The sequence below is a fragment of the Choloepus didactylus genome, chromosome 20 (assembly GCF_015220235.1).
Source record: "Choloepus didactylus isolate mChoDid1 chromosome 20, mChoDid1.pri, whole genome shotgun sequence".
In the NCBI taxonomy this organism is placed as follows: domain Eukaryota; kingdom Metazoa; phylum Chordata; class Mammalia; order Pilosa; family Megalonychidae; genus Choloepus; species Choloepus didactylus.
The window spans coordinates 45,012,481-45,031,466 of NC_051326.1; the positions used below are offsets into that span (position 1 = coordinate 45,012,481).

Below are 18,986 nucleotides of genomic sequence, written 5' to 3' on the forward strand. Positions count from 1 at the left end.
TCTCTGACCTCTCCAACAGAATTTCTTGCACCTTTTCTGTATCCTAATAGTATTTTAAAAATACATCCTGTCAACTTCTGTAATAAAGATATATAGAGTAATTTGTATGCATGTCTATCTTATCCACGCACCTGTTAACTTCCTAATGATAGAGGCTTTTTCTGGCCTTTACTCCTCAGTGCCAAATATGGTAGCTTTCATATGGCAAGTGCTCTAGAGATATTGATTGCAATTTAGTGAAGTGATTCCAAAGCTTTTCTCTCTGCCATCTTCCATGCCCACCTGGTGCAAAACATCATTCCAGGCCTCCCATTTCCTTTGCTGGTTCACTTTTACAAGATGATAAGAAATGTGACAGAGATTCAAGGTCAGAAATTAAATCCAATGCCGTCTCCAAGTCATAAACTGGCTTTCCAAAAGCCTCTGAGAAATTTTCCCATGATCTGCTTTTTGTATGAGTCATGTTGATGATTTCCTACAATACAAATCATGACCCTGGTATATATCACAATCCCACATTAACAATGCCTTCCCACAAACACCCGTGCTTTGGGGAAATGACAGCTCATATCCAATACCTACTGCTTAGACCCAGATGGTGTGCAGGCTCCACAAGAAAGCCAAACACTGACTAACTTTAGCTGTATGGGGTAACACATGCCTAGGAAATACCAGATGGTCCCATAACAAGTTAGCGACTAATGAGTGATGTGTTCTACTGCCTCAGTGTGTCCAGTGTTTGCAGGCGTAAAGAAATCCTAGCCACAGAGACCCTTCCTGAAATATCTGGAACTATCTTGTCCTTTAAAAGACAAGTGGACAGCTCCATCTAGGGGACACATAATTATTTCAACAATTATTCTCAGAGGAGTCTCTTTTACATTAACTAAAATTAGATTCCGAGAGAGAAGTGTGCGTTCCAAGAATAGGCATTAATGTTATCTGATATTCTTCCTCATTTGCAAGAGTGTAGCTGTACCTACAGCAAAGTCAACGTCTTAGAGAATCCTCCATGTGAAGAGGACTCAAATGACAGAGAATCTGCACAGTCCTACAGTAAAGAGAAAAAAAAAAAACTATATAATCAGACTTCCAGCCCCATATTTTGAATAGGCTCTTCTTCCTAACTGAAAGCTTTCCAGTAGAACTAAGTTTTAGTCTAGTTTCAGGTTACCTTTGGAGAGACAGATACATCTACCATTTAGGTTACAGCTCCCAACTCAAAAGCAAAAGGCAAAAAGTAGTTGAAAGGATTGATTCCCATCTATCCACCCTTTCAATTAGTTTGGTTATGATGCATTATTATGGTACTAGTATAATCATCATCATTGTCTGGTTTTCAAGTCCAGAGCAAATAAAATGTCACAACTTTTTTAAAAAGAGAAAACTTTCAGTACAGTGACAGCAATAAAATATGACAGGAAAACGTAAGAGGGGAAGCAAGAAATTATAATGCACACACAAAGCAACAAAGTGTAGCAGTCAGGCCATTTAAGATCTATGAAAGACACCTTACATGTTTCAGGAGACCCAAAGCATATTATTTAAACTCTCAACTTCAGTGTCCTCCTTTAAATAAGTAAAAATTTATGACTTAAGCGTATTAGGCAGATCAAAAGAAAATATATATTTAAGTAGGGTCACCACATATGAATGCGTAGGTTAACTACTTCACAATTGCTCACAGCAGTCTTGGTTTGGTAGAGCCTGGCTGGGTATGAAAGTACAAGAAATATGTAAGGCAGGAAGTCTAATCAAAATTGTAAAAACAGATTCATTCCTTCATAAATCATTTATTGAGTGCCTACATGTGGCAGGAAATGTGCCAGATGCTGCAGATACAGTTATTAATAAAACAGTGATGTCTGCCCTCAACACTCGCTAGAATAAAAAATAACGAATGATATGGTTTTTTTAAATGATGAGGTTAAATATGAATTAAGCCCTTTATTTCTTAACAAAAATCACATAAATGAAGTGCTAATATTGATGTTGTTTTATTTCCCCAAACTGACCTGATTCTATAGCTATATTTCACATTTAAATTTCATTTAAAATTAACTATAGCAATAGATATAGATATCTCCCCTAAAGAAAAGAGGAGAGCAATTCCAAAACATTTCTCCGAATTCAGTTAAAACTCTTACTATGTCACTAACAAAGTATATGAAAGTAAATGTTTGGCACATCCTACCTATTTTATTTATGGAAGCATCCCACACTCATGCAGATTGGCAGTATACAAATCCTTATTTACAGCCTGTATCACAAGGGGGCAGTTACAGGAATGAGAGTTCACCCTAGTAAGAGAAGGCTTATCTTTGCACCATTGATAAAAAAAGTCCACATCTTAGAAAGGGTTCATGACTAGAGCTCTCAATTGGATTCACACTTTTTACAGGTCAAAGAGTAATGTCACCTAATATATATGGAGAGTGCCTTACAGCTGACCAAGCATTTCCACACATATTACCTCATATGGGCCTTGCCCAAAGCCAGCAGTACTATGAGTTTGCCAAAGCAAGTATTATTGCTTCTATTTCATAAATGAGGAAATGGAGACCGAAAAGTGAATTTCTAAAATCAAAGAAACTAATTTCTGAAAATTAGAGAAAATTACTACATGCTAAAATCTTTCTATAAAGCTATCCCATTTAAATGCATACAAATTAAATATAAATTAGAGACCCAAAAATGTCCAGTTGAAATGAATGGATACCCTGAGCAATTTTTAAATATTTTATATTATACAATAGAAGTCAGTGAAATTCTTTTAAAAGTATGGTTTTCTGAGTGACAAACTACTTAAGTTTCAATAAATAAATATAGAATTGAGACTGTAACCCACTCCCATGTAAATTTTATACTCACCTATTTTCATATTTTGCTTGAATTTTATTATTCCTTTCAAGAGCCACATTTTATATGGTGTTACAGAAATATAAAAAACAGGGACAAAAACTGTGAAATTAAACTACTAATCAAAAGAAGGCTTTGAATTTATCTAAATTGTCAAATTCATAATGGGGTTATTTCTCAAAAATTACTGCTAATTTTTAATATTTATTTATTGCCCATAAAATGCTATTTAAGAATTATCCCATTCTGCCACTTTATTACCAATTTGGTGTCTAATAAAGTCTCCAGGGGATAAAAAGAGTCATAATTCCATAAAAGGCTATAGGGATTTCCTTTTTTTTTTTTTTTCTTCAACTCTAGGGAAAAGTCATTTTTGGTACTTAATGCTCCCTGGCACAAATGTTCAGAATTGAGCATAAAAGTATGTACACCAAAAAAAAAAAAAAAAAAAAGTCTGGTATAATCATCCAAACAATTATAGTTCCTCAAGAGAGAAAAGATATTTGAAGTGTCTAATAAAGGATGACTCAATACAAACTTTCCACATTTGTAGACAGTTAGCTCTGTTTCTTCAGAAGAAACACAGAAGTGGTTCCTCTGGAAGTATCTAATTAATACGAATAATATACTGAGTCAAATTGTCTACTCAGGCCTCTGAATTAACCTAGCTTTGGGCATGTACATTGGAAATGAGCAGTTCCTCAGTTTACTTTATGTCTTTAAACCCTCAGCTTGGACCAGTGGTTCTCAAAATGTCACCAAACCAGCAATAGCAGCACTACGTGGGAACTCTCACAAATGCAAATTCTTGGGACCTACTCCAGACCTATTGAATCAAAAATTCTAGAGGTGGGGCCCAGTGATGTGGGTTTTAATAAACTCTACAGGTAATTCTAATGCATATTAATGTTTGAAAACCACTGGCTTAGACACATAGGAAGGCAACAACCTGCTTGACTATTTTACTCTTCTCAAGTGGCTTAAAATGATTCAGTTTTGGCATGTTTCTCTACGGTTAAATTTCTTCTAGGATAACAGCTCTCCAACGAAAGGAGCCACTCCTCATTTAATCAATGTATGGAGCCTCTAGTAATTGTAGACATTCAAAAAGCATTGTTTTGCACAGTACAAAAGTATGCAAAACTTTTGTATTTTTTAGTAACAATGTCAATTTGACACCTTAGAATGACTGCGGACGATGTACTTAATCAACGAGAGGCTTCTTGGAGACTTCTCTCTTGGATATGTCAAGGCTGATACGGCATCTTCAATCAATAACAAACATGAGCAAGTCCCTCTCCTGGGCTCTGAGGGTGCAATAGCCACTAAGAGCTACAGTTTAACAATATGATAGTAGGAGAAAATGCTATGGCATCCCAAAGATGGAACAATTAATTGCACTAAATGGTTGTAGGAAAGGTTTGAAACAAAGGGTGTAGTTTAGGTTGACCCAGATCTTGAAGACGGGGTTATGAAAGGGCAATAAATAAAAAGTGCACAGTTTAAGGAAAAGTGGAAGAACATAGATTGGTCAGGGCCTATGAGGGGGAGGGGAATAAAGAGGGAAAAGGACCAGCAAATTGAAATGTTAAATTAAAGGCACATTATAAAGCATCTTAGGCATACTCTTAAGTCGCTTACCTATAGGAAACATAGAAGCTGTGATTCTACAGTGTGCTTCCACTCTACACCTTTATGATTAAAAACAGATAATACATGAAATTGATACATTAAATCAGCTATTCAATGAAAAGAGTACACTTATCATGAGAGAATTTTTCATTATTTTAATGTCTAGCTAGCCAGAACATAATAAAAATCTTTGGACCACTTCACTTATTTACAGCAGATTCCAAGAACTCCCTTTTTTGTCCAAAAATGAAGATATGAATGCTAACTTACAGAGACATAGCAGCTAGCAGAAGGTGAGCACATATTCTGATGTCCAATAAAAGCAACCAGTTTCCAAGAGGTAATTAAGAACATCCTTTTATTATTCTTGAAGGCATTTAAAATTTTAAACAAATTATTGCCTACCTACTCACATTTTTTTAAATGGCCTCCTGGCTAATATCCCAGCCTCCAGCCATTTCACTTCTTCAATCCAGTCTCTCCCCCTCAGTCAATGCCTCTCTAAAACACAAGCTCAATCCTTTCCCTCCACACTGTAAAACAAACACATTAATGGCTCCTTATTCAATACACTTCAAAGTCCAGCCCCTTGACCAATCACCCAGGTCTCTATTAACCTCTCCAGCCTCCTCATTCACCATCCTTCTACAAGCACCCAATGAGTAATCACTCCAGACTTATATGCCAATCATAAGATGCTCGCTCTGACTTGCAAACCTTGATAACACTGTCTTCCCTCCAAAAAGAAGGAAAATTCCCACTTTCCAAACATCACTATCACCATCTGATTACTTTATATTTACTTTTCAAAACCTTCAGTTAAGGTCACCCCAACAAAAGCCCTGCTAGCCTGGAGAGCACCATCATACCAATTCCACAGCATTGGCTACTTGGCACTTTGCATGTTGGTCTTCCCAAAAGACGGAGGGTCAACTTCAAAGGAAGACTATGTCTCATACATCTTTATTTCCCTAATATGTAGCACAGTGTCTGTTAATTTACTTAACAAATAAATGCATATGTAGCAGTTGGTGATGAAAGAATATGGAATTTGGATTAAAAGCACTGGTTCTGATTTTCAATTTCTGAATTTAGTTGTTATGTGGCCTTAGGTAAGTCCTTGTACTTCATCCATCTCATTTTTCTCATTCTCTAAAACAGAGATAAGAAGCCCCAGCTCACATGCTTGTTCTAAGAAGCAAACTGTATGAAAGAATCTTTTAATTACGAAGTGACGGGTACATTTGTTATTTCTGCTGCCAGCGGCTCTGTGCACTACTTAGTAACTTAGACTTGAATTGATGCTCCTTGATCAGCAACACTATCCATTTGTGCACACAAAGAAATGAACACAGCCATTCCCCTTCATTTAAAAAAAGAGAGAATCTCGGAATCTTTTGATCAGCTAAATCTCAAAATTTTCTAAGATACAAAGGCAACAAAACAATTATCATTCACGGAATTATTGTTCCATGTTCTAAATTCATCATTATCCTTTCAGTGTTTCCTTCAAATGCAGTCTGACAGAACCACAAAAATGCCCAGCATATAGTTGTCTGAAAAAAACCACACTGTGGCAGGATGAAGTCATAATAATATTTAATTGTCATAAAATATTTTAAAATATAACATTTTGAGCATTTTGTCTACTTTTTAATGCCCATCCCGTAACTTTGTATTACTACTTAGAACTATGACACTCAGTGACAAGGTGATATTTCAAAGACAGCTACAAAGAAATATATCTCATCTCTACAAAGACAAAGTTCTCTTTCCCTTTTCAATAGTGATTTATGGTACAACGGAAGCAAAAATTGCTTAATATAAAGAATAACAGGCTCAGATACTCATAAATTAATTCTTGTCCATTTTTAATATCTTACATTTAGGGTATGGTAAAATGTTTCTACACAAAATGGACCTAAAAGGAAAAACAGATTAGAAAACATAAATCAATCAAGTAAAATAGTACTCAGAGTTCACACTCTCTTAGGCTTTTTAATACGTACTAACAGTTAAGGCCATTTGTACCTAGTCTCACTTGAAATTATTCTTAGGTCCCCAAATATTTCTTCAATATGCCTCTACTCAAGACAGATATACGTGTAACCACAAAAAAAAAAGGAAAAAAAGAAAAAAAAAGAGAGCATAATTATGTTGCTTTACCAACAGGCAAACAGCATGCAACCCAATGAACAGGGGCCTCGGTTTGACTATGTAGCCTGAGACCTGTCAGGCAGCTACTGTATCCACTGGAGAGTAACAGGGGGAAATGCACTATTGCCATCTCCCACTTCTCCCCCACCCCTCCTAGAGGGGACACCCCTCCTGTCACCATTTTCAACAAATGAGCTAAAACAACCCGATCTGTGCTGACTCAGTGAGCAGATCTTTGAAGCAGGCAGCATACCCCAGAGACAGAGGTCTTTTTCAGACATGTAGGCATTTTAGCAAATGTTACTTGAATCATAAGCTGGCTGGAGAGACGTTAAAACCATCACTCATCAACACAAATGGATTATGCCACTCACATGCAAGAAGCTCTGAAAAATCACTGGGAATTTATTAGAGAGAGCATGAATCTAATGTTGATTGACAGATGTACTTGCTTAGGGTTAAGGACCCAGATTTGAATAAACAGTCACACAGTTTGAGTACTTGTGGCTATGTATAGTTGTAATTGTCTAGTTAAAAATGATTTTTTATAATGCACTGGAGAAATCTAAGATTCATAATTAATTTATTGTAAAATTATTCTTAATAAAAGCGTACCAATTAAAACGTTTCCATATTTTTGCATTAATGCTCCTGATGAAAGGAATCAGAGAATTTTTGCATTGAAAATTACCTCAGAGAAACAACTACTTTAATCCTGTCACTTTACAAATAAGGCACAAAAAGTTTAACTGCTTTTCCCAAGGGCATTCGGTTGGTTAATGAGATTAACCAGACTAGAAGCCTCTGGCCAGTGCTGACATTTTTGGTAAAAGAGGAGCCCAGAGCTTAGGGGGCACTTCCATGTCATCTGGTGCCTCAGAAAGCTGGTCCAAGAGGTAGGTCATCAAAACCCATGCCCTGGAAAGTATTTCATTTTACTCTTTCTCTTACATAGTATACTTCAAGAAAACAAAAGCCCTCGCTGTCTTGCTTTCCGCAGACCCTTCTGCAGAGGAACCCAAATTTGTTTCATATTAAGTAAACATAGATTGCATCATGATACATAAATACAACTTGGAAAAATGAAACGTGTTCAATGTGACAGCAGCATCTGCTAAGACAGCGACAAATGTTTCTCCAGCAGATGCCGGGATGGGGGTAGGGGTGAGGGTGTCTGGAAAAAATATATGAAGCAGAATAACTGCAGCCATGACAGAAAAATAACTTTTTAAAATATTATTATTTTAAAAACAACAAAAATAACTTACCCTTTTCCTGATAGGTTACTAAGGGTCTGATGATTAGCCACACTCTGACCTTTGACCCTTTCTTGGAAATATCTTCAGGCCCTCTAGTGGCTAAGGATTGACATTTGTTTTTGTTTTGACTTTTCCACTCCAAGCGAGACAGAAGATTCCACATATGGCAGTATTAGCTGTTTTTAGTATCTTTAGTTTAACTTAAGTCAGTTAACAAAACATTAATAATGTAACCTCTGTAGATATTGTTTTGTCTTCTGTCATTTGGGTGATGTCAAGAGCACAGTTACTTATACAAACTAAAATTGCAAAGCAACCAAAACATTAAAAAAAAAAAAATAGAACATGTATTCCGAATTTTCTATAGACATACTCAATAAATTAATTTACTAAAGGTGCAGAGTGGTAAAGATTAAAAACTAAAAATATCGTGGGAAGTATTTTTGTCATTTGCTTTAAAAACAGCATCTTTCCAACATTCTGCGGAATAATAAAATACAGTGTTGTAGCCAATACTTTGACAATCTGAATCCCACAAGTGTACTTATATTTCAATCACCCCCAGCTTAGAATTCTATTTCCTGCAGCCAGCACTGAAGCTCAAAGGCCTTGGTATATTTGACAAGCAAGTTTAATTTTGAATGGAGTCACATTTGAAAAAATAAATAATTCCTTAACACCATAAGAGCAAAATACTACTGAACTGAAGAGCTTTGAAAAATAAACTGTGGCAAAACATAACTTCCCACTTTTTATATTTCAATAGAGACAGAAACTAGCTTGGGGAAAAAATGTACGAGAAAGCCATGTGTGTTAAAAGACCACAAAGAAGGGAAGTGGGTGAGGACAGGTGAAGTATGTCTTGGTTCTAACGTAGTTAAATTGCTTGTGATTCTATTGGCAATGGTTTTACAGATGGATTTTTTTTTACAAATGGTTTTACAGATGGATTATATCAAGAAGGAAGAGGAACTACATATGACCAATTTTTTTCACATGGTGAAAGTAATCCTCTTAAGAATAAAAACGTAAATGGATTTTTTAAAATTCTGAAGTTGAAACAAAAATGAAATCTTGGTAATCAGAGTATTAATGGACGCTGTATCTTCAGCCTTGGTTAAGGATAAAGCCCTCTATACGAGAGGATCCCTTCCTCAAAATAAACTTCTTAGGGGCCTCATCCTATCAGTTATGCCCACCTTTTCCATATTGTCAACCTATTTGTTTCTGCTGGCTTCTTTCTCAGGATTTAAACAAGTTCTTTTCTTTTCAAGCTCAAAAACAAATCCCCCTCCCTTGACTCTACATATCACCAGCTATTAGTTACTCTAAAAGTATCCTCTTCTTTATAGACAGACTCAATGAAGACATTGTTCATTTTCACTGCCTCCTCTCTCTTTTCTCCTACTCTCTCTTTAATTTAATATTAACTAGTTTCTGCTCCCTCCTCACTAATATTTCAATGAAACTACTTACAGCAAGGTCTCCAGCCTCCCACTAAATCCAGTATTAAAATAGTCATTTACATCTTAGCATTATCAGATGCTGTTGACCCATCCCACCCAATTTCTTCCACTGATTTTTCTTTACACCACACTCTCCTAGTTTTCCTCTTATAATTTCAGTCATTCCTGTTCAAACTTCCTGCTCACCCTTAAATGGTGGTATTCCTTAAAGCTTTATTCTAGGCCTTCTTATTTTCTCACTCAAAAGTTCTTCCCAAGAAAAATCTCACTCACACTTCTAGCTTCCATTAACATCAAATGCAGACGAATCTTTGCAAAGTGGTTCTAGTCCAATTTTGATTTTCAACCAAAATATCCAGTTGCCTCCTGGACTTACATGATTCATAAGCACAAACTCATGACCAAACCTGGAATCATTAATCAGTATCTTTTCTGCGCAAACCTGCACCCTCCCCCACCCCGTCTTACTTCCTTATTTGCAGCAAATGGCACTAAAATCCTTCAAACGGCTCAGTTTAAAAACCTGGGAGTCATCTTTGATTCCTCTCACCTTTATATCCTATATCCAATTAATTATCAAGCACTATTGATTTTACCTTCATATAATTGTCTGTTTTTCTACTCTCTGCTTCCTACCCCTTCTAAACCAAGATCATTTCTCCTCAGGATCACTGCAAGAGTCTTCTAATGGCCTCTTTCTCATTCCTTGTATCCTCTATCCAAACTCTGTAATCCATTCTTTATAAAGGGGCATTAGGGAGCTTCTAACATTCAAATCTGATCAAAGGAATTCTTGTTTAAAACTCTTCAGGGACTTCTCATTGCCTTTAAGATGAACTCAAAATTCCCTACCGTGGCTGACAAGGCGTTCTGTGATCTGACCCACCTTACCTCACCAGCCTCATTTCTTTCCATTCCCCATCTCATACCATCCAGTTATACGAACTTCTTTCAGTTTCCAAAACTCATTCTGTTTTCCCGTGCTGTGCCCATTGTCTAAAACAGCTCAATGACTATTAAACCATAATTCACAAATATTCTAAATGTGTTACAGCCCTCTTTTATAAGAAGCTATTCTGTAAAATGTGGGGAGTTTCTTCCATTTCTCATTCCTTGTTCTTAACTTTTCTGTGAAGTAATTTACTTAAGAAACCTAAACTAAATTCTGATAATAAAAAGAAGCATGGCTACTGAAAACGCACATTTCACCTGCTCACAAAACAGTATGGACAAACACTTTCAATTTTTCAAATATGAGTCTTATTTGGTTAACTTTCAAGCACACAGTATCAACAATTTTTAACAATTTATAGAATAGGAATAATACATCCCTACAAAAAAGAAGCTATATTCTCAATGTTTGGAGGGCTTAAATTACAACCTTTAGAATTCCAAAGTTAGAAATGATACATGTTGTTGGGGACAGTTATTACATCATATGAAAACATGTCTTTAATCTTGTGAGTATTTTCATAAATATTACACCTAAAGTATAGAATACATAAAAGTGACTAGATTAATATTATATGTCTTATTTTGCTTAAATAAGAGATCTGAATCATACCAAATATTTTAAATAAATGTTTAATTTCTAGTATGGGCTTATTGAAAAGCTGAGCTAAAAATCCATCCACAAACTTTAAGATTGGCTTTCAATATTTCAATTCAAAATTATTAAATAGACATTTAAATAGTAACGGAACTTCTTGTGTTCTTTTGCTATTGTTGTGAATATTGTCAGTTTCCAGATATGGAGGTTAATGCAGCAACAGATTAAGAAAATGGGTTTTATCTAAGATGACCTGCAAAAAATAAGGAAAGGGAAAAATCATTAGAACAACTCCCATAATAGCAAAGATGTAGCAAGTAGTCTTGATTATAGGAGGAACAGATCATAGTATATATGCACTTACTCAGCCAGAAGCCACACAGAATTTATCCCTATGGATGCATCCAGGGAAACAGGTAACATTATCTGCAAAACCAAACAGTAAGATATTAATTGTAAATCAATGCTTTAATGTTAACCACGATCTGAAATCACTATAGGATGTCAAAGAAGAAATGTGAGTGACAAAGTTGCCAGGATAATAACATGGTGTGCTTGTAATTTCAGGACGAGTGCTAAGACCTGACAGATGCCAAATGTTTCCACAAATAAGAGAGCTGTGATCTTTGTGCTATTCCTCTGTAAAATGAAATGTTGATTCATAGCTTCTGTAGCAATCAGAATCAACTCCACTGACAGTACATTCAAGCTACACTGGCACTAACAGCAGACTTACTTTTCCACTCGCAGTTTGTATGAAATGAAAGATTAAATGTACAGTGGCACCTGAGGCAGTCTTGATTGACACCTCTCCCCCTTGGTCCTTCTACAACAGTGCTCCCCAGATGTGCCCTCTCTACAATTTGTTTCTTTAGCCCCTCATTACTGGATGAGTAGTCCACAAAAAAAGATAGCTTGCTGTGCCCTTCAGGTGTTTACTATTACTTATGATACCTACAGAACCTTCTCAGTTTCTTACTTTGTATAATTATTTTTTTCTTGATAGTATGCTTTTAACTTGAGAGTGTATCGGGGTTGACAGAAGCTAAGAGAACAACAAGGCCAGGTTATTCCCATTTCTAATTTAAAAGCTCCCCACTCCTTAAAGGCTCCTATACTCCTGCTGTCCCCACTACCTAGACCTGGCCTTGTCCTGCTTCCCCTTGTACTACTTTTGTATTAACTCTAGCAATTTAACATTAAAAAGCATTTATAGCCCACTAGGCATGACCAGAGGTTTTAGTAATTGGATGAGAGTGGATACATGAAAAGATTGATCCAAACATAGGAGACGATTCTCCATTCAAGCACTTATTTGCCTTAAGGGCTAGAATTCCACACATTTGCTCTCTGCCTTTTCTGATTTACCAATCACTTAATTAAATATATACATATATATTTTAACTATTATGATAGCTTTTTGTGCTTGTTTCTATTTCTGTGTGCATGTATATATTACATAATAATTATATATATATATTACATTACAATTCTTTTTCTAGATCTCTCTTTTACAACTAGAAAATTGGCTCCTTTGGAAAGAATCTATGGCAGATTGACTTATGTAAAACATGATCTTAATCTTAACCCCCAATCCTTTGGGTGTGCACACATTGTTAAATAGGACCTTTTGAGGATGTTATTTTTACTTAAGGTGTAGCCCAACTGAATCAGGGTGGGCCTTAATAGCCATTATGGAGGCCTTAGGAAGAGGAGTCAGAGAAAGCCACACAGGAAGAAGCTGGAAGCGCAGACACTGCAAGAGCGAAAGGACCCAGCTATGTGACGAGAGGCAGAGTCAAGCCAAGGAACCCCAAGGATTGCAACCAGCCCGTACAAGAACACCACAGACTTCCAGGAGAAAGCACACCCTTGCTGACGCCTTGATTTTGAACTTCTAGCATCTGAAAACTGTGAGATGATCAATTTCTGTTGTTAGGCCATGTGTGGTATTTGTCATGCAATTGTACAGTATTTGTCATAGCAGCCTGGCAAACTAAGGCAGTTTTATATGTTATTAATCTTTGTAGCCCCAGTGCCTAGTACCTAGTAAGTGTCTGGTGAAGATTTGCTGAACAGGTACAAAACTAAGATGAGAACATCGAAAATGATACTTAAACATTGGTGGTAATCTCCAGTTATAAATGCACAAAATAACACAAAGTTTGTATCTTAGAATGGGGGCTGGGAGCAGGTTAGGGAAACTGACATGAAGGAGGTGGTAGTACTAAGGGTTTCTCTTTTGAAAGTGGCTAGGTTGTAATTTGAGAATGTTCAATGGAATTAATTAGGACAAACATTCTGACAAAGAAGGGAATGCTCCAATGAAGACAGAAACCACATAAATCAAGATATCAACACCATGTCCTTTTCCAACTTTAGGGGGTTATATGTATGTGAATGTGTGTGTGTGTGTGTGTGTGTGTGTGTGCATGAGAGAGAGAGAGAGAGAGGGAAAAGAAGGGATCACTATATATATGAAAAGAAGCAGGACTTCATAAAATGTAAAGAACTATATAGCACATACATCTGTCCTTCCAGGATTCTGTCCCCAACTTTTCCTTTATTTTATTACCAGGTCCAAAGCCTCAGATTAGGAAGCAGGGTTAGCCTTTAATCTTATCATTGGGAATTTTAGAAATCAACTAGTCTAATCCCCTACAATGTGTAACATTTATGAGGCTCAATTTTTCAAGCACGCTAAATTTTAGTTCTCAGCAATTACACAGTGATCTTTATGTATCTTCAAAGAACTTTCCGTGAATCCTTTATAAGCTAATAGAACAAAACCACAGTACTACTTGACCTCCCCACCAAGGCACAAATAGATAGATACCCACTTTTCAATTTAGTTATGCCTCAAATCCCACCACTCTAGCATGAGAAAGTAAAGCTGTTCAAAGGACTCTGGATATTCTATTAGGGACCCATATTCTGGTGGGTGTGAAACAAGGAAGAGTTACACCTCAAAGCTGCTATCACCAATGGGGGATTCGATTATGTAGGAAGAAAAGTCTGCATACCTTCCATGGGGGATCCATTTTCAAATCTGAGACTAGGCCAGAAGGAGATCAAACCCATGAAAATGAGTCTGCAATATTTTATCACTGGTATAACACGTACAGCTTGAAAAGGGCAAAAAAGAAAACAGGTGACCCAGAGATAGAGACACAAAAGATGGGGAGGGGAGCGGGGGGAGGCAGCAGCCTGCAGTTATTCCCATTTATAACAAAAAGCAGCCAGTCAGAATTTTGCAGAGCATTTGGAGCGCAAACTCTTCACAAATACTATATTTAAAGTTTGAGCCTTTGCAGATGGGAAGACTAAGGACTAACTGAAAATATCAATACAGACAGACATTGAAATAAGAAGGCTACATCTCACTGCAAAACGATGCAAGACAAGCCCTTATGGGGTATACACACAAAATGAAAAAAACGAACACTGCAGAATTGGGTTAAAGGAAGGAGAAAAGTTATTGATACAGAGTCAGGAGAGGGAACAATATTTTAGCCATGCTGGTGAAGGGTCATTGCCAGGTCCTTAAGCAGCAAGAACATGAACTTGGCAATATTATGGCACTAAAACACACATGCACACAAACACGCACACTTATATCCACGTGCATGAATTAAGTAATAATCAACAGAAAGTAATTATCATTTTAGAGTTTGGGTCCATTCATTTTCAACAATTCATTTTGTTGGGTCTAAAATGAGGCTTCCTCTAAATACTGCTGCAGAGGGGAATGTGTAAACAGCCCGAATGGACTACCCTACAGTTGTAATCACAGAGCCCAGGGTAGGTGGGTAAGTAGCTTCTTTTACCAAACTGTCTTTAAAAACTAGGTTCTGCCTAAGTATACATGTATGTTACATTTAAAGGTGGATGTGGATGGTTGGGAGAACATCCCTCAGGCAGTTTTTGCACCTTGTTTTGGCTTCTCTGCAACCCTTAGTCAGTAGCAACCTAATTAGGACACTTTACAACTGATCCCTCTACATGTACATTGGCTCTGGCACTTTCTATGGCAGAGCAGTCCCCCTTGCTGCAATACAACTGGGCCACAGTGGTCCTAGAGTGGCCCCACATATCAAGGAAGGAGTTACTCTCAAGAAGTTGACTATGGAAAAGAGGAATGGTGATAACTACATGGCAAAAAGGGGAATAAATAAGTCTACGGTCATTTCTTTGCAAAGAAGAAAACCTATATTCTTTCTCACTACTGTAAAAGTTGTGTAGATGCCCTGACCCCAAGATTGCTGGGAGTTTTGCAAACAAATAGACAAGGGAAGCATGGGTGAGAAGACACCGGATACATGAACTTTTCCCAGGAAAATAAACTCTTTGTAAAATAATTTGAACTTAACTCCTTGGGAGTCTTTAGCTGAGTTCTTATTAATTAGGAAATTATTTTTGGTTTCTTAACTCTCTTTATCAAATCAATAGATAGTTTTTCTGGGTCTCTGGCCGCCTGAGCTCAAGAGAGCGGAGACAGGTTTCTGTCTGCCCACAAATTCCTTGATATATATAATTAGGGAGAAATTGCTCCAATAACTGATCCAAAGATGTTGGCTGAGCTCAGTATGGCTAATCTACCTCTGACAGTAATGGAATTTCTTTGCTGAAAGTCAAACAAGGAAAATGCCATAGATCATTCTAACAGTTTTTGTGTATCCTCAAAGAGCATTTTCATCCTTAGAGAATGAAGTGGGGTATTTCAATTTTTATTCTCTGAACATTTCCCCAAGTATACTGTGAATGTGTGTGTGTGTGTGTTTATGTGTATGTGTGTATATAGATATAAATTTTTTTTCCTTCCTGAGCTTCAACTGACATCTCTGAAGATCCTTCTGCTTTTAATATCAAGGTTAACCACATCTCCTTAAGACAGTTCACCTTCACTAGAATTATTTATTCCTAGGAATATACTACAATTAATATTAATTACTCTGTAAACACTTGTGAACATCACAGTTAAAAATTCTAGGCTAATCCAGTACTTAGGGTTTTAATTCTAGATCTGACAGTTGTAAGGTGGCCTTTGGTTAGCAATTTTTGTATCTCTTCTTTTTGTTTTTGTTTTTTAATCTGTGAAATGTGTATAATGTTTTCTGCTACTGCAGTGGAGATATTTATTAATCATTCTGCCTCTTCTCAAGAACCTTGATGAGGCAGCCAACCATGTTGAACTACAAGTGAGCTAGGGATGGGCCTTAATCCAAGCTGAGTCAAACGTATTCACTCTTTTAAGACTCTTTCATGCACAAACAGATTCTATTCAATCTCTGGAGTTTGAACTCTTAGGTCATACAAATCTACAGCTGAAGTGCCAGCTTTATAAGCACTCTCACCACAGCCAGATAATTAATCTCTCATTTACGCTTAAGACGGTTTGAGTTGACTTTGGTTCTTTTAAACTTAATGAGTCCTAAGACCATGGTGATCATGGGACGATCAGTGCAATCACAGCTAATGCCTACAGTCCTGACAAAATTGTTAATATCATCCCCTTTTCATTCTCAAATGCGCCTTGATTTAATCAATAGATTATATGATCACCATTCCTAAGACCACATTCCACATTTCGATTCAATGTAAGATTCAAGTTGGATAATCTGTGTGAAAGATTTTTGAAAACTCTTAGGTTGTAATGTGTAAGCTCTTACTGTTTAGAGAAAGTACCAGAGGACTTCACACATAGTAAGAAATCAATAAACATCTGCTGAATGAAAGAAGTTTGTCTTCAAGCCAACAAAGGCTTCATGATAGCTTGTGAAAAACCCTGAATGGAACACATATATTCTTTCAGGTTGTTAACAATTAATGGTCACTCTAACATACCTCATTATCTCATATCAGAATTGCTTACTCTGGAGCTCAAAAATATTTCAATGTCAGTATGCCTATTTGTTATTCAAAAACAAATAAATAAGTAAACTTTACTTGCAAGACAGTTAATCAACAGAAATTGCTCTACTATATAAAAACTTGAATAATCATATAATTTATCTTTCACTTGAAAGTGATACATTTGCCTTATAAAAATAGCTTTCTAACCATCAAATTTTGATATATGTGCCTACTTCCTGGTCTCTTGAATGTGTTGACAAACTACCAAGCAACTTAATTGTTGAAATTAAAATATCAAACCCAAGTTCACAAGATATATTTATTGCACTGCTAGTGAAACAATTTTCATTGCACCCTCTCTACATACATACCTACCTATGTACAAACATAAGCACATACATATTTATAGGCTATCCTAGAAGGGAAATGCTACAACTGTTTTCTTTCTGACTTTGTCTGCTACAAGAAATCAGTAAATATGCCCCAAGTTCAAGGCTTCCCTCAGTTTGTTTTACCCTGAGCCAAATTATGAATCACCCAATCCTACATATGTTCCAAGCTAGTCAGAAGCAGCAGAATAAACAGAATACATCAGGCTGAAAGAATAAGGATCTGTCAAAAACAAAAATTCCAGGCATTTCTATAAATATAGTCACACCAAAGAAAACACAGTAAAATATTCACAGAATCCAAAGTAAAATAAGCCCCAGTCCTCACAGAGTTACAGATTACTAAATTCTGGCATGAAAAACCTACCTTCAAACCCAGAAATGCTTTCCACCACCAGATGAAAACAAGAAGCTTTTCTTGGTCCCTATCCACAGAAGGGCAAATGTTATACTAGAGGAACAGAGAGACAGGATTCTCTTTTATATAAGATTCTTGGTTATATAAGATTCTTACTTTGTGTTGTTTTCACAGGTTGGTGATATCACATGGTGAAAATACTCTGGTCCTGGTACTTCTTGGCTTCGTACAACTATCACAAGATGAACAACCGGGGTGGGAAGACATTTCTGAGTTCCAAACAGCTTGATGTGTTAGAGATGAAGATGAGCCACCTGTAAGTAGTGTAAAAAGGCAATATATGATATGGCATATTTCTCAGCTATGAAAAGCTGTTAACATAACATAAAATATTATGCTTATATGATAAAAAGTAATTATAACAACAATGATGGCATGTTACATGCACTTAGATGATTCTTCCAAACAGGATACCAAAAGTAATATTAATGGAACTGACCTTCTCGGTTGCTTCCTCCCATGACTTGAGGATATCAGACAAGTGGGCAAGTGACTGCCTCACTCTCTGCAAACAGGTGGCTGTAGGTTCCAGAAATCCAGGACTGTTCTTCTAACTGTTGTGCAGCAGTGGCAATGTCAGCGGCACCAACTTGTCATTGTATGCATTGGATATGAGGATTTGGGAGGTAAAATCATACAAAATAAGGCACCCAACAGTTCTTTAACAGACAAGAAGATGAAGTCTCAACTAGCTATGATTTTTAATCACAATTCAAATAAGTTTCCTTTGAATTAAAATATTTCCAGTTGAGAAACCACATGATTGAAAATAAAGCATCCAATTCAATGTAAAAATTATGAACTTTGTTTAAATATCAGCAGTTACTTAATTTAGGACCCCAACCTGATTATGACAATGAATTAACTTTAATTTCTGCAAAGACGAATGTATGCTTAGAGAGCATATGCAGATCAGGAAAGGAGAGGAGCTGCTGCTAGCCTCTGCTGCTGGGACAGCTGGTCAACCTCAGCAGGGTGACTCAAGCTGAATCTGATGGGAATGCAGCTTGCAGGGCATCCAAGAGCTGGTGCGCTAACTAATAAGATGTTAAATTTGATTCGTTTGGAGAAGGACTTCTTGACTTAATGTAAAATATTATCACAGGAAGATACCCCATGGTCAAATTAATTACTCATGCTTCTTCCTTCACAGCCCAGTTTACTTATGCATTCAACATCAACCTAAATAAATGTTGAATGAAGAAAGTCCTAACTGTGTGATAGTTTGAACCAATACTTCTGACTGACCAGAGCAAAGCATGAAACAGACAGGGGCAATTAGAGCAGAGGTCAGCAAATATTTTCTACAAAGTGTCAGATGGTAAATATTTTAGGCTTCGAGGGACTCATGTTCTCTATCCCAACAACTGCTGTAGCAAAAAAGCTGCAACGGACAACACAAAA

The 18,986-nt window shown here is 36.6% G+C and overlaps 1 long non-coding RNA gene across 1 annotated transcript; it reads right to left on the bottom strand.

Annotated features, from left to right (window-relative positions):
- Nucleotides 1-10,941: 10,941 nt before the first annotated feature.
- Nucleotides 10,942-17,623, bottom strand: LOC119516937. The gene is made up of 3 exons (XR_005213411.1): nucleotides 17,532-17,623; nucleotides 11,287-11,348; nucleotides 10,942-11,175 (listed from the first exon to the last, which is right to left on the bottom strand). It is a non-coding gene; the product is annotated as an uncharacterized LOC119516937 (long non-coding RNA).
- Between the last annotated feature and the right edge of the window lie 1,363 nt (nucleotides 17,624-18,986).